This window comes from Hylobates moloch, unplaced genomic scaffold (genome assembly GCF_009828535.3).
Source record: "Hylobates moloch isolate HMO894 unplaced genomic scaffold, HMol_V3 SCAFFOLD_18, whole genome shotgun sequence".
Lineage (NCBI taxonomy): Eukaryota > Metazoa > Chordata > Mammalia > Primates > Hylobatidae > Hylobates > Hylobates moloch.
Window position 1 is genome coordinate 51,798,998 of NW_026652293.1, and position 14,385 is coordinate 51,813,382.

A 14,385-nucleotide genomic window follows, 5' to 3' on the forward strand; every position below is an offset into this window, starting at 1 on the left:
GTAGAGACGGGGTTTCTCCATGTTGGTCAGGCTGGTCTCAAATTCCCGACCTCAGGTGATCCACTGACCTCGGCCTCTCAAAGTGCTGAGATTATAGCCATGAGCCACCGCGCCTGGCCCGGGGCCATTTTCTAAGTAGACGATGGCCAACTTCTCATTATGTCCTCATATGGCAGGAAATGAACTAGATAGCTCTCTGGCCTCTTTTTTTTTTTGAGATAGAATCTCACTGTCACCCAGGCTGGAGTACAGTGGCGCGATCTCGGCTCACTGCAACCTCTGCCTCCTGGGTTCAAGTGATTCTCCTGTCTCAGCTTCCTGAGTAGCTGGGACTACAGGTGCATTCCCACCATGCCCAGCTAATTTTTTGTATTTTTAGTAGAGACAGGGTTTCACCTCATTAGCCAAGATGGTCTCAATCTCCTGACCTCATGATCCGCCCTCCTCAGCCTCCCAAACTCCTGGAATTACAGGCGTGAGCCACTGCGCCTCACCTCTGTCCTCTTCTTATAAGGGCACCAATTCCATTTATGAGGACTCCACCCATGTGATCTAATTACCTCCCAAAGACCTCAACTCCATACACCATCACTTTTGCATTAGGGTTTCAACATATTAATTTGGGAGGGGGGAGGGCACAAACTTTCAGTTCATTTGCATCAAACATATGTCTTAGAATCTATGATATAAAGGCTAAATTAGTGATGGATAGATCTCCATCTCTTGATTCTTAGTTCTAGGCTCTTTGTATAATATCACATCTTAATCATTCAACACTTTTATTATTCTCAAAGATAACTTCATATTAAAAAATTGTTCTTTTAAGATTTTTCTATTCAAATGAAAATGCTCATTAACTTTAAATCCTGATGAGTTTATATCTAAAGATTTGTTTTTTCTTCAAATGATTTCTGGACAAAAAATGATTTTGAATATGAAACACAGATAGGCACTTGGTTAAAAAAATGAAATGAAAGGTGTATTCAATCTGGAGGGTAGATGGTAAGAAACAGGGAAATGGTAATTGGGAAACCACAAGGAAAATAGTCTGCCAGTTGCCCTTGGTTACTCTAACTTGTTTGCCGTAGGTCCTGGAGGTGGGGAGAAAATTTTCTTAATAAAAATTATTCAATAGCCTAGAGAAAGTGGTCCTGACATCAGACTCCATTCTTTTCTAGTCATTGATTGTTATGTGCCAGCTATTTTCTTAACTATAGTCCAAAAAATGTATCTATAACTTTATGAATGCACAAAGAAGCATTTACAGTTGCAATAATTTTAGTAGGTCACAGACTACACAAAAATGTTGTTGAAAAGATAACTAGAAAAACCAAAGGAATGTCACAATTATTTGAGAGGAAAGAATTCTGTGTATATACTGAAGTCAAATTGTAATTATTTACTCTAAAATTTACTTTGACGAAAAATGTAAAAGTGTCAGGCATAGCACTAGACACTAGAAAACATAATCAAATGTGAGTAAGGCACAGTCGTTGCCTGAGAAGCTCACTTTAGTAGGAAGGCAGACATGTGGACAAAGCCAGAATGTAACACGCAATTGCAAGAATAGACATTGCTTAAAAATGCCTTTAGGACAGGAGAGGGAGCAAATAATTCTACATTCCTAGGGACTGGGGTGGAAATTCATAAATTTGAGGAAAACTACAGTCAGGAGGCTACAATCCAGATGAATCTTGAGTGTCTAAGCATTGGTCAAATGGGCAAGATGGAACATGCCAGTCTGATTTTGAGTTTAAGGCTTGCAAATGAAAATGTGGAAAAGGCACAGCGTCTGTCTTGTGATGCATACTGGACAATGTTTCTGCAGTTTATACTCTCACTATTTGTGGTACACCTTCCTCCTCCCAGAAAATATTAACATGCTTTGGAAAAACTCTCTGCAATGTATTTACTAAGTGTCCATGGGATAACTATTTTTCTGTATTTCGTCTGGACTCATTGGACATCTTATAACACAAGACTATGAGGACTTTCAAATATCTACTGCTATCACATGGCTCCACTTGCTTGGTGTCTTAGTTTCTTAGTTTCTGATGTCTTGTTTCTGTTATAAACCACTAACTCTATCTGCACCTGAAATGGTCAAGGACACGCTGTTGACACAATGGTGTCTAGAAGCCAGATAGACAGCTTCAGGCCAGAGAGCTGCTGTGGAAAACTGTCTACATCCACCTAAATTAGAACTGACAACTCAGCCTCGGATTTATAAGGCAAAATTCTCCAGTATGGAATACTGGAACCTAGCTAGAGAAGGAAACAGAGCAAACTGAGTTTTTCTGTTTGTTTTGCTTTGGGGCACCTCCTTTGTTGTCCTTTGCATAAATGTCTCTTTGTTTTAAAGGAAAATATTTCTGATGTTAAATGATTAATCAAAAGTAGTTACTCCATTTTAATCTCCAAAGGGACTTGACTGTAGCACATGGTTAGTGTATGTGCCGCAGAAATAGGATGGCACAAAGACTTCCGAAGTATGTTACCCTCTCACTGACTTGGTGCACAGTTTTTACTACATAGAATTTGTGTTGTGGAAAAAGTTAAGTATTATCAACATGTAGGATGCATTAATAAATTATTCTCTCTTAGTTTACGCTAATATTTGGCTATTTTACCAATGGTACTATGACTTTTGACAGATCTGGAACCAGTTTCCCCAAAGCAGGGTGCCTTCATCCACAGGATTTGTGGGAATCCTTTAACTCAAGCTTGTCGAACCCATGGCCCACAGGCTGCATGCGGCCCAGGACAGCTTTGAATGCAGCCCAACACAAATTTGCAAACTTTCTTAAAACATTATGAGATATTTTTGCCATTTTTATTTTTTTAGCTCATCAGCTATCGTTAGTGTTAGTGTAGTTTATGTGGGGCCCAAGACAATTCTCCTTCCAATGTGGCCCAGAGAAGCCAAAAACTGGACACCCCTTCCTTAGCTACAGATAATAAAATAAGAATCATAACAATACAACCTTTATTTTTACTCATTTTATATATAAATTGTGAGGGGAAAAAGCCAGGTGTGATGGCCTGCCTGCAGTCCCAGTTATTTGCGATGCTGAAGTGGGAGGATCACTACTTGAGCCCAGGATTTCAAGAACTGCCTGGGCAATGTAGAGAGACCCTATCTCCAAAAAACAAAAAAGAAAAAAAAATTAAGCTTTGCTGACCTTTAATATGGGGATGGATACCACTTGCCCTTTTGGTTCCTATGTGACATGTAGAACCTGCTACATCCTGAGGGAAGAGGTGAAGAGCTCTACGATGCAATGGTAGACGGCACATTTCTCAAGCCTTCATTTGTCAGCTGCAATATATTTCAGTTTACATGCTACAGGATGTTATCAATGTGATTAATTTTATAAAAACAAATATTTTTAATAACCTAAAATTTTTTTAAAGATGATACCTTCATAGTGTATAAAATCCAAACCACTTCAGAGCATAAAGTATGAAAAGTCATCCTCCCATTCTGGTTTCCCATCCCAACATCCTGGAGATGATCAGCAGTACTAGTTTCTTATGGTTCTTCTAGAGATACACTATGCATACACTACCAGCTGGCATTTCTCCATATTTGCCTTCCAACCCACTCTCTTTTATTTTATTTTATTTTATTTTATTTTGAGATGGGGTCTCACTCTGTCACCCAGGCTGGAGTGCAGTGCACAATTATAACTCACTGCCACCTTGAACTCCTGGGCTTAAGCAATCCTCCTACTTCAGCCTCCCAAGTAGCTGGGACTAAAAGCATGCACCACCATACCTGGCTAATTTCTTTCTTTTTTTTTTTGTAAGATGGGGTCTCCCTGTGTTGCCCAGGCTGGTCTTGAACTCCTGGGCTCGTAATCTGCCTACCTTGGCCTCCCAAAATGCTAGGATTACAGGCATAAGCCACCATGCCCGCCCTACCCCTCTCTTTTATAATAAAAATAGTTGCATCCCAAAACATTTTACATCTTAATTTTTTTATTTGCTGTGTGATGGAGATAGTTCCATATCAATTTGTAAAGACTTTTTGTGCTCTTCTTAATGGCTGCATAATATTTTTATTGTAAATTAACAACTTATAATTATGTAAATTTATGGTAGTACAAAGTAATGTTATGACTTATGAACATTATATGAAATAATTGAATCGAGCTAGTTAAAATATCCATCACCTCCAATACTTAACAATTTTTTTTGGCTAGAATATTTGAAATTTACTCTTAGTAATTTTGACATGTACAATACTCTATTATTAACTATATGCACCATACTGTGTAATAACAAGTGACGATGAGCATTTGGAGAAAAGGGAATGTTTGTACACTGTTGGCAGAAATGTAAATTTGTACAGCCATTATGGAAAACTGTATGGAGGTTCCTTAGAAAACTAAAAATAGAATTACCATATGATCCAGCAATCCCACTTCTGGGTATTTACCCAAAAGATTTGAAATATTCCTTTTTATAGATATGCCATGATTGATTTAGCAGTCCCCAAGTGATACATATTTATGTTGTTTCCAGTCTTTTGCTAGTGCACATAGCATTGCATTGGATAGCCATGTTTTATGTGCCGTTTACACACATGCTTGTATGGCTGTTGGATACATTCTTAAGAGGTCGAATATCTGGATCAAAAAGTGTGTGCATTTATAATTTTGAAAGATACTGCCAAATTATCTTCATAAATGTTGTACCAATTTACACTCCCACCAGCAATGTATGAGAGTGTCTGTTTCCCCACAGCCTTGCCAACAATAAATACCTTTGCATAATTGGAGCTTGGGATTGAAAAATGAGCATCATAATTTAGTGAGATGAGCCAAGAATGAACTTCTTCCATTTGGATCTATGTTTCTTCATGAGGTGCCTCTTTCCCAGCAATGACATCCCCTTAAAACTCTGCTAAAATAAAGGCTTAAAAACCAGATCTTCAAATCACTATGTTACAGAGAATTAACAAAATTTCTTTCAAAACTAATGAAGCATATTTAACCACAGTTCCTATTATATTATACTTTTTATAGCATCAGTAAATAAAACTATTTTTAATATTATTGATCTTATCTATCTTATGCCTTTTAAATTTCTATTTTATGTAGGTTTTATATGTACATACTATATGTATACACACATATAGTTTATGTATGTTTTATAGTAAACATACTCTTAGTATATTGGAGTATTATACAAATTTCAGGTAAAAACTTTTATGTAACTTTTATGTAGTTTATGTATGTTTTATAGTAATCATACTCTTAGTATATTAGAGTATTATATAAATTTCAGGCAAAAACTTTTAGGTAAGGGAGTTGTCCAATACTTTTTTGCTGATGAGGTCTGGGACAAAAACATTTTTGATATGTATATATAATTCATATAATCTAAATGACATAAAATAAAGAATGTTTAAAATTAACAAGTATTTAAAACATGTAACTCTTTCCTCCAACTCTCTTTCCCCAGGCAATATGATTCTGGCTGGAAACTGAGGAAAAGGCTCAGTTATTATTACTCATGATCTGTAAGGACTAACTGAGACTGGGCATCAGATATCAACCGATTTCCAAAAGAAAAATATTTTTTTCTCTCCTCAGGGAGGATTATAATGAAAAGTCTACAGTCTTTACTCTTCCCTAAGCGGGCAAGTTGAACAAGAGAAAGACTGGCCCTTTTCATTTGAATGATGCCACTGGCGAGGCAGATGGGTGGTTGGTGGCCTTCTTGCATAAAGACCATGCATTGCTCCCAAGGCATTTCTCTGTGAAGTCTCCTGACAGCTGCTCCTGGAAGCTGCTACTCTGGCCAGGGTATCCTTCCCCAGCAGCCATGAATGCTTCCCCTCTTGGCAGCAGCTCCTGACCACACCTCCCATGGCAACCAGTCTTTCTTCTAGTTTATGGATTCCTCAGTCCCTGGACCATTCAGTGCAACCTCTGAGGAGCACCTTAGCTGCACACTAAACACAGCTCTTTAAGATCAAAGTCATTTAAAAACATTTCTCCTGATTTTTAAACTTGGAAAACATAGAAAATGATAAAGAAAAAATTAAAATTCGCCATAAGGAAAAAATAATTAATCATGTTATAATTCAGAGATAATTGCTATTAATCCTTTACCATGATTTCTTTCAGTCTTTTCTCAGCATACAATATAATATTTTGCATAATGGGATTATAGTATATACAGTTTTGCATTTTAATTTTTGCTATCAGTGGAATGCCATGAATATCCCCCATGTCATTGAAAGCACTCCCAAAACACCTTTTTGATGCCTATTTAATAGATCATTGTATAGCCGAATCTCGTTTAACTAAACCACAACTGTTGAATGCTTGGCTTATTTCTAATGTTCTAGTCTAATTTTAATTAGCACCTTGATACAATGAATTTTTGCCCAAATTTCAGGTTAATCCCTTCAGATTAATTCCTGAATGTCGCAGTACTGTATTGACAGCTCTTAATCCCTGGTCATGCAACATTGCAGCCAGGGGCTGTCTTACCAACTCACACTTAGTTGCTCTTATTCACTGCTGATTTAAGAGAAAAAATGGTAACTTGATACTGATATAATCTGTATTCTTTAAATACTATATTGAATAATTTTTCTATATTTTTCTTAAATAATTTTTGTATGATAAAAATAGTTTAAGCTTATCAGGAAAATGTCAAAATAGAAGCATATAAATAAAAATCCTTTGTAATTGCATAACTGAGAGATTTCTTTCCCATTAATAATATTTTACTTTTTATGGTTTAAACTTATTCCAGTGAGAATTTATATGTATTTTAAATTATACATATTCGTATATGTATAAAATTATACATTTTATACATATATAAATTATATGTATTTAAATTATAAATGGATCATATAGCATATATAATTTAAAAGTCTGCTTTTTATTTACAGCATTATTCTTATTCTTAAAAAAATTGAAAATATAACTTTCCAATACAACTATTTGAAAATAGTTACATTATTTCCTATGCATTGAATGTACAATAATTTATTTATATCTTACCATCTTATTAAATATCTAGTTATAATTTTTGTTATAAATATCATATTGTATTGTTATTTAATTAGCAGCTATTTTATTACAAATAAAGTTGAATTTCAAAATGCTTCCACTGTACTTTTGCACTATAGATTACCAGTTTATATTCTATCTCTCATTTTCTAACAGAAACTAATGTTTCTTATTTATAACAGCTTTTTTAGATTTTAAAGATATTAATCCCTTATCAGTCACATGTATTACATATAATTTTCACATTTTAGTTGTTTGACTTTAATTTTCATTTGTTCTACATCCAAAACTTTTAAATTTTTATTTGATCAAATTTATCCATGCTATCCTTTCAAACTGTTTATTGTCTGTATGCAATTTTAAAAAGTGTTTTGTTTTCTAATGCAGTTACATATTCAACTATGTGTTCTTCTATTTTTTTGTTTCATTTGTTTTTTAGTGCTTTTATGGCTACATTGAACTATTTAATTTATGCAGAACTTGTTTTAGCACATGTTGTAGGAAGATGGGCTAACTTTTTTCCAAATAACCTACTTCCCAGGTTTTTCTTTTAAATTTGAGAACGTTTCTTTCATACAGAGAAGTCATTATATGTGATGAAACTCATATGTGGTGAAAATCCCGTATATACGGGATTTTCCAGGGTAATTTTAACTATACATGGTTTCACCATATATAGTAAAAAAAAAAAAAACTCTTATATAGCACCCCGAATATGCAATATATAGTCTCTCTATAAATTCAACACAGCCATCATCTTCTCCAGTGTTGGAACAATGGATATTTTTTAATGTACAGCATGATGTGAACAAGTTAGCATGGGTTAGTGTTTTGTTTGTTTATTTGTTTGTTCTGAGACGGAGTCTCCCTCTGTCGCCCAGGCTGGAGTGCAGTCCTGCTATCTCAGCTCACTGCAAGCTCCGCCTCCCGGGTTCACAGGATTCTCCTGTCTCAGCCTCTCTAGTAGCTAGGACTACAGGCGTCCTCCACCACACTCGGCTAATTTTTTGTATTTTTAGTAGAGACGGGGTTTCACTGTGTTAGCCAGGATGGTCTCGATCTCCTCACCTCGTAATCCACCCACCTCGGCCTCCCGAAGGGCTGGGATTACAGGCGTGAGCCACCGGGCCCACCGGGTTAGTGTTTTTTGAGCTCTAGAATAATACTCAACATAAAAGAGTTCCACACTATGGGAAGCTCAAAGGAGCTGATACTGAAGAAACATGAGGTTTCTATGTCTCTTTCACACTTGTTCACTCTGGGGCATGTGGTCAAAGAATGCAATGCAGGACACTGCAGATTCACCAGTTCTACTTAGGTCCTATGTGCTCTCCAGCTCAGTCTAAGTGTTCCTCTGTTTCTCTCGTTCCTTTAACATAAGTTGAAGTGTGTATGATGTGACACTACTGTATCTTCTCAGAAACCTGTTGAGACCCTCTAGCTGTGAGGTGAGCTGACACTTCATAGTATCACACTTCCCTGCATTCTTGTGCTGTTCCTGAGCTGGATCTCAGGCTCTCAGTCCTCAAAAGTGAGTCCTGGTGGTCTCTAAAAGTATTCTCCAAGCCACGGAGTTCCATCCTAAAATCCGTCACTTCCCTGAGTGTCATATTAAATATGTAGAGAAGCACTGTTCAATGGAGACAGGATTCAAGCCACATATTAATTTTGAATTTTCTGGTACCCACATTTAAAAAAGTAAAAAGAAACAGGTGAAATCAATTTTAATAATAGATCTTATTCAATCCAATAGCTCAATTATTTCAAAATGTAATCAATGTAAACCTTATTAATGAGATATTTTACATCCTTTCTAAAATACTAAGCCTTAAAATCTGGTGTTTATTTGACTTGCAGTACATCTCAATTTGAACTAGGGATATTGTAGGTGCTCAGTAGCCACACGTGGTTAGTGGCTACCATATTGAACAGTGCAGATCTAGAGGACTTGCTAACGATCCTAGATTCATCATTAAATTCAAAAGTGTCTGTGGGTTTTATATAAGTGTTCTGGATATCCTATATTTTCCAAGCCAGGTTAGAGAACTAACTCCTCAATGATCCCATGCTACACCATTTAAAAAGTAAGTCATAGTTAAGAATGGGCTGCTTCTTATTTCTTTTACTTCTCTTCTCTCCTGTGTCAAATCTTTTCTCTACAACCATATCCTTTAAATTCTATGTTTTCTAGAGAGCATATCACTCTGTGTTGGGCACAGGCAACCCCAGATCAGGGGAAATGGATGAGATGCTGAGATCCCAGGTAGAAAGCTCTCAATAAAAAATGAGAGTCAGAAACATTAAAACATTTTTCCTTTCCTCAATGGCTTCAAATCTATTCCCACCCCACCCCAATATGTCTCCCTTCCCTTTCCCCACTTCCAACAGGATAAAAAATTTAATTTTATTTTTAACCAATATATATGTGAAAAAAATTTGCATTTTCTGATTGCTACTTATTTTAGGGTTGTAAGCATTACTAAACAATATATACCTGGTTTTTTAAATATATGGCCTGTTTTTTTAAAAGAAGCATGCAAATGTGGCTTTTGCTGGCATTGTTTAAAAAGGAATAGAATGCTCTCAATAAACTTTTACATTGCTCTGCAACATGTTTTGTTAGAAAAGTCTGTCGCAGTATCTAAAATTGTGTAAATCATCAGTTTTTAATCTGGCAGGAAGTAGATAGTGGCCCATTAAACTTTCGTAATTAAATTTTCCCTGTACTCCCCCATAGAACCATTATCTGAGTTTTCTAATTAACACAAGAGGAGGGAGTCAATTCAGATTGATGGGATCTAGAGCCATCCCCTTTCATTTTAATGACCTTTAATAAACTTTTATTACTATTGATATTGATAATTATAATACACCCTTTAATTCTGCAATGTGATTTTAAGGACCTTTTCAAAAATTGCAAAATTCATCTTTAAAGCTGGAGTAGGCAGAATTATTATATTCCTAGAGGCTGTGCATTTAACAGAGTGACTTTAAGTTAGCCAAAGGGTGGATAGGCATTGAGTCCATGGCCTTTCCTTTCCTTGAGCCATAGTGCTGGACCTGTCTTCACACAGCCTCCACACTTCACAGCACAGCTCTTGCGAGCATGGCAGTTGGGCTGAATTGGGAGGTGGTTTTTTAGAAATAATAGGTGGAGCTTACTAAATTTGTTTTGTTTACAATTGGAAAGGCATTGAGACCAGGAGGCCAGATGCCCAAGAGAATAAGTCATTAGGCAAGCAGGCTGGTTTCCCAGACTGTTTTCAGGAGATCTTGCCAGAGTTTTACACAATTCTACATCCTCTCAGAGCTTCCATTCCTATCACTGGAATTGATCTTTCTAAGTGAGAAAATAAATTTCCCAACCTGAGCACATAAGCACTGGGAAGAACATTTCTATTTTTACTTTTAATTTGCTTCAGAAATTGGGGTACTAAGAGGATAAGTTACCAAGGTCATATATATATAGTAAATGATGGAGCTAGAATGTAGCTTATGCTATTACTCATCAAATTATACTGTCTGCAAAATGACAATGGGAACCCTATGTTGGATTTCTAGGGCCTTGGTTAATGAAATAATAAGTTGGAAAATTATGAGATCTACCAAACTCAGAGTGTTTAGGAGAGAATTAATGCAACGGTTTCATAATCCCTTTATCGATATAGTGGCAAATAAAATACTTTATTTCATAGAAAAGTTGTGAGGATTAAATGAGATATGAAACATGTTTAGCATACTGTCTAGTTCTGTAAGTGTTACATTTCATTTTATTATAAATATTGTTTCCATAGTATCTCACCTATTCTTCTTTACAAAGTTCAGATGTTTGGTGCTTTGACATCTCAACATATGAACAAAAAAGTACACATTAAAAATAAAAGTCTATACGCTCTTAATTATAGAGCTGCTTAAAGAAGACAAAAATAAAAGTCTAGGGGCTGGGCACAGGGGCTCACACCTGTAATCCCAGCACTTTGAGAGGTTGAGGTGGGAGGATCTCTAGAGCCCAGGAGTTCAAGACCAGCCTGGGCCCCATACTGAGACCTCATCTCTACTAAAAAAGTTAAAAAATTAGCCGGATGTGGTAGCACATACCTGTAGTCCCAGCTAATCAGGCAGCTGAGTTGGGAAGATCGCTTGAGCGCAGGATGTCAAGGCTGCAGTGAGCTATGATCATGCCACTACACTCCAGTCTGGGTGACAGAGCGAGACCTTATCTCTAAAAAATAAAAATAAATAAATAGATAAATAACAAAACTAAATAAAAATCTAATACTTACCTGTCAGGGAACATACCATGATTCCAAAGGTGGTTTTTCCAGGGCTAAGCTCATCCACTGCACTCCAGGTGTGCTGACCCTTGCGATTTCCCCAAATGCTGGAAACTTGACTGCATGATTTGTGGTAGTAGAGCCTATGTTCATGTTTTCCCCTGAAAAAAAAAAATTAATTTAAATTTTAAAAATATTTTAATAAAATAAAATAAGTCTAGACTTACCTGAGAAGACATAGCAAGGACCTGTTCAAGATAACAAATATATAATCACTGAATTCAAATATGTTTATAATCTAGCTGTTACAGTAATCTAAGGATGAGGCTTGTACAACTTGCTCTTATATAATAGCAGGAAAAACACAGAAGAAAGGAAAAATCAGATAGACTTTTTCTTTTTTTTATTTTGAGACGGAGTCTCGCTCTGTCACCCAGGCTGGAGTGCAGTGGCGCAATCTCGGCTCACTGCATTCTCCTGCCTCAGCCTCTCTGAGTAGCTGGGACTACAGGTGCCCGCCACCACGCCCTAATTTTTTTTGTATTTTTTTTTAGTAGAGACGGGGTTTCACCGTGGTCTCAATCTCCTGACCTCGTGATCCGCCCACCTCGGCCTCCCAAAGTGCTGGGATTACAAGCGTGAGCCACTGCGCCCGGCCGACTTTTTCTTTTTTTTGAGACAGAATTTCTCTCGTCACCCAGGCTGGAGTGCAGTGGCATGATCTCAGCTCACCACAACCTCCACCTCCCGGGTTCAAGTGATTCTCCTGCCTCAGCCTCACGAGTAGCTGGGATTACAGGCATGTGCCACCACACATGGCTAATTTTGTATTTTTTTAGTAGAGACAGGGTTTCTTCCTGTTGGTCAGGCTGGTCTCCAAATCCAGACCTCAGGTGATCTGCCCACCTCGGCCTCCCATAGTGTTGGGATTACAGGCGTGAGCCACTGCACCTGGCCCGGACAGACTTTTAAACAACAATAATCACCATTTAAAACACTTGTTGGGGAGAAGTTCCATTTCATGACATTGGAGTACCTGAAATCAAACATACCCTCCTAATGAAGTAACTAAGAAATGGGGAGGCAGAATATATGAGGCAGTGGTTTTTGGATAGCGCAGAACTAGAATCCATTACAGAAGGGAAGTAAGTGAAGTGAGCCATATAACTGCCATATCTTTCTGTCTGGGAGCGCTTTCCAGATTGCAGTGCAGTGAGGAGATCCCCCAAAATGCATGGCACTCTCACTGAGTTGAGTAGACACAGACCAGAGTTTGGGAAGATTGAGGTGGCTAGAGAGAAGAGAGCCGTGTAGGGAAAGGGCTCCAAAAATATTGACGCAGATCGCATGACTCTATTGTTGAATACTAAACTATATATGAATAAGGTAAAAGTCCATGGGGTCAGGAAAACAACTCAAGAGTTGAGGGGCTGAAAGATACCTTCGCTGAAGGCCCCAAGTAGTTACACTTTCATAGTGATGCTAAGCTGGCCTTAGAATAAAGGATGCTCTGGATCAGTGATCAGCAAACCATGGTGCGTGGGCCAAATCCGGTCGATGACCTGTTTTTGTTTGACCCACCAGATAAGAACGGTCTTCACACTTTTACAAGGTTGTATTAAAAAAACTAACAAAAAAAAAGGAGGAGGAGGAAGTTATACAGTAAAGACTGGGTGTTATCTAGAAAGCTTAACTTAACATTTACTACCTGGCTCTTCATAGAAAAAGTTTACTGATGTGCCTTAAAAAGTCTAAAAATAATTCTTGAAATAATCAAACTGATTCTCAGTCCATTTGACTTCCCGCCCAAAGTCTAATACTTTAAATAAATAAAATGAAATCTGGCACTTAACAGTGTACAATTCAAAATCCCCAGCACCCAATAAAAATTATTAGACATACAAATAAGCAGGAAAATGTTATTCATAATCAGAAAAAAATAACTCAATAGAAAACTCAGAAATGACAGGTGATGGAACGTACAGACAAGGACTTTAAACAGAGATTGTAAATATGCTCAAGGATTTAAAAGAGAACATAAATATAATAAAGAGAGAAATAAAGGATATTTAAATGAAACAAACTGAGCTTTTAGAGATAAAAAAAAACACAATCTCCCAAATGAGAAATTTACTATATGGGACTTAATTCTGCAGAAGGCGGCCAGGCGCAGTGGCTCATGCTTATAATCCCAGCACTTTGGGAGGCCAAGGCAGGTGGATCACTTGAGGTCAGGAGTTTGAGACCAGCCTGGTCAACACAGTGAAACCCTTGTCTCTACTAAAGATACAAAAATTGACTGGGTATGCTGGCACTCGCCTGTGGTCCCAGCTACTTGGGAGGCTGAGGTGGCAGAACTGCTTGAGTCTGGGAGGTGGAGGAGGTTGCAGTGAGCTGAGATTGCACCACTGCACTCCAGCCTGTGCAACAGAGAAAGATTCTGTCTCAAAAAAAAAAAAAAAACTGCAGAAGACTGTTAACTTGTAGTTATATCAATAGACATATTTATTGAAACTAAAGCAAAGAAGAAAAGAAAAATTATGAAAAAATGAACAGAGTTTCAGTGACTATAGGACAAGATGAATTAATATCTGAGTAATTAGAATCCCAAAAAAGAAGGATGGAGAGGAAAAAAAATAGGAAAAGAAATAATGGTCAAAACATTCCAAGTTTGATGAAAACTACAAAGCCCTAATCCAGAAAGCTCAATAAGCCCCAAACAGGATAAACACAAAGAAACCACACCAAGATAAATCGTAAGCAAAAATCTGTGGTAAAGAAAAAATATTGACATAAAAAAGTAGCCCATTGGCCAGGCACAGTGGCCCATGCCTGTAATTGCATCACTTTGGGAGGCTGAGGCGGGTAGGTCACAAGGTCAGGAGTTCAAGACCAGCCTGCCCAAGATGGTGAAACCCTGTCTCTACGAAAAATACAAAAATTAGCCGGGCGTGGTGGCAGGTGCCTGTAATCCCAGCTACTCGGGAGGCTGAGGCAGGGAGTTGCTTGAACCCAGGAGGCGGAGGTTGCAGTGAACCAAGATGGCGCCACTGCACTCTAGCCTGGCGACAGAG

At 37.5% G+C, this 14,385-nt stretch overlaps 1 non-coding gene across 1 annotated transcript; it reads left to right on the forward strand.

Annotated features, from left to right (window-relative positions):
* The first annotated feature begins 11,312 nt into the window (after window positions 1-11,312).
* LOC116458182 (U1 spliceosomal RNA) lies at window positions 11,313-11,475 on the forward strand. Its single transcript, XR_004245243.1, has one exon. It is a non-coding gene; the product is annotated as a U1 spliceosomal RNA (small nuclear RNA).
* The last annotated feature ends 2,910 nt before the right edge of the window (window positions 11,476-14,385 follow it).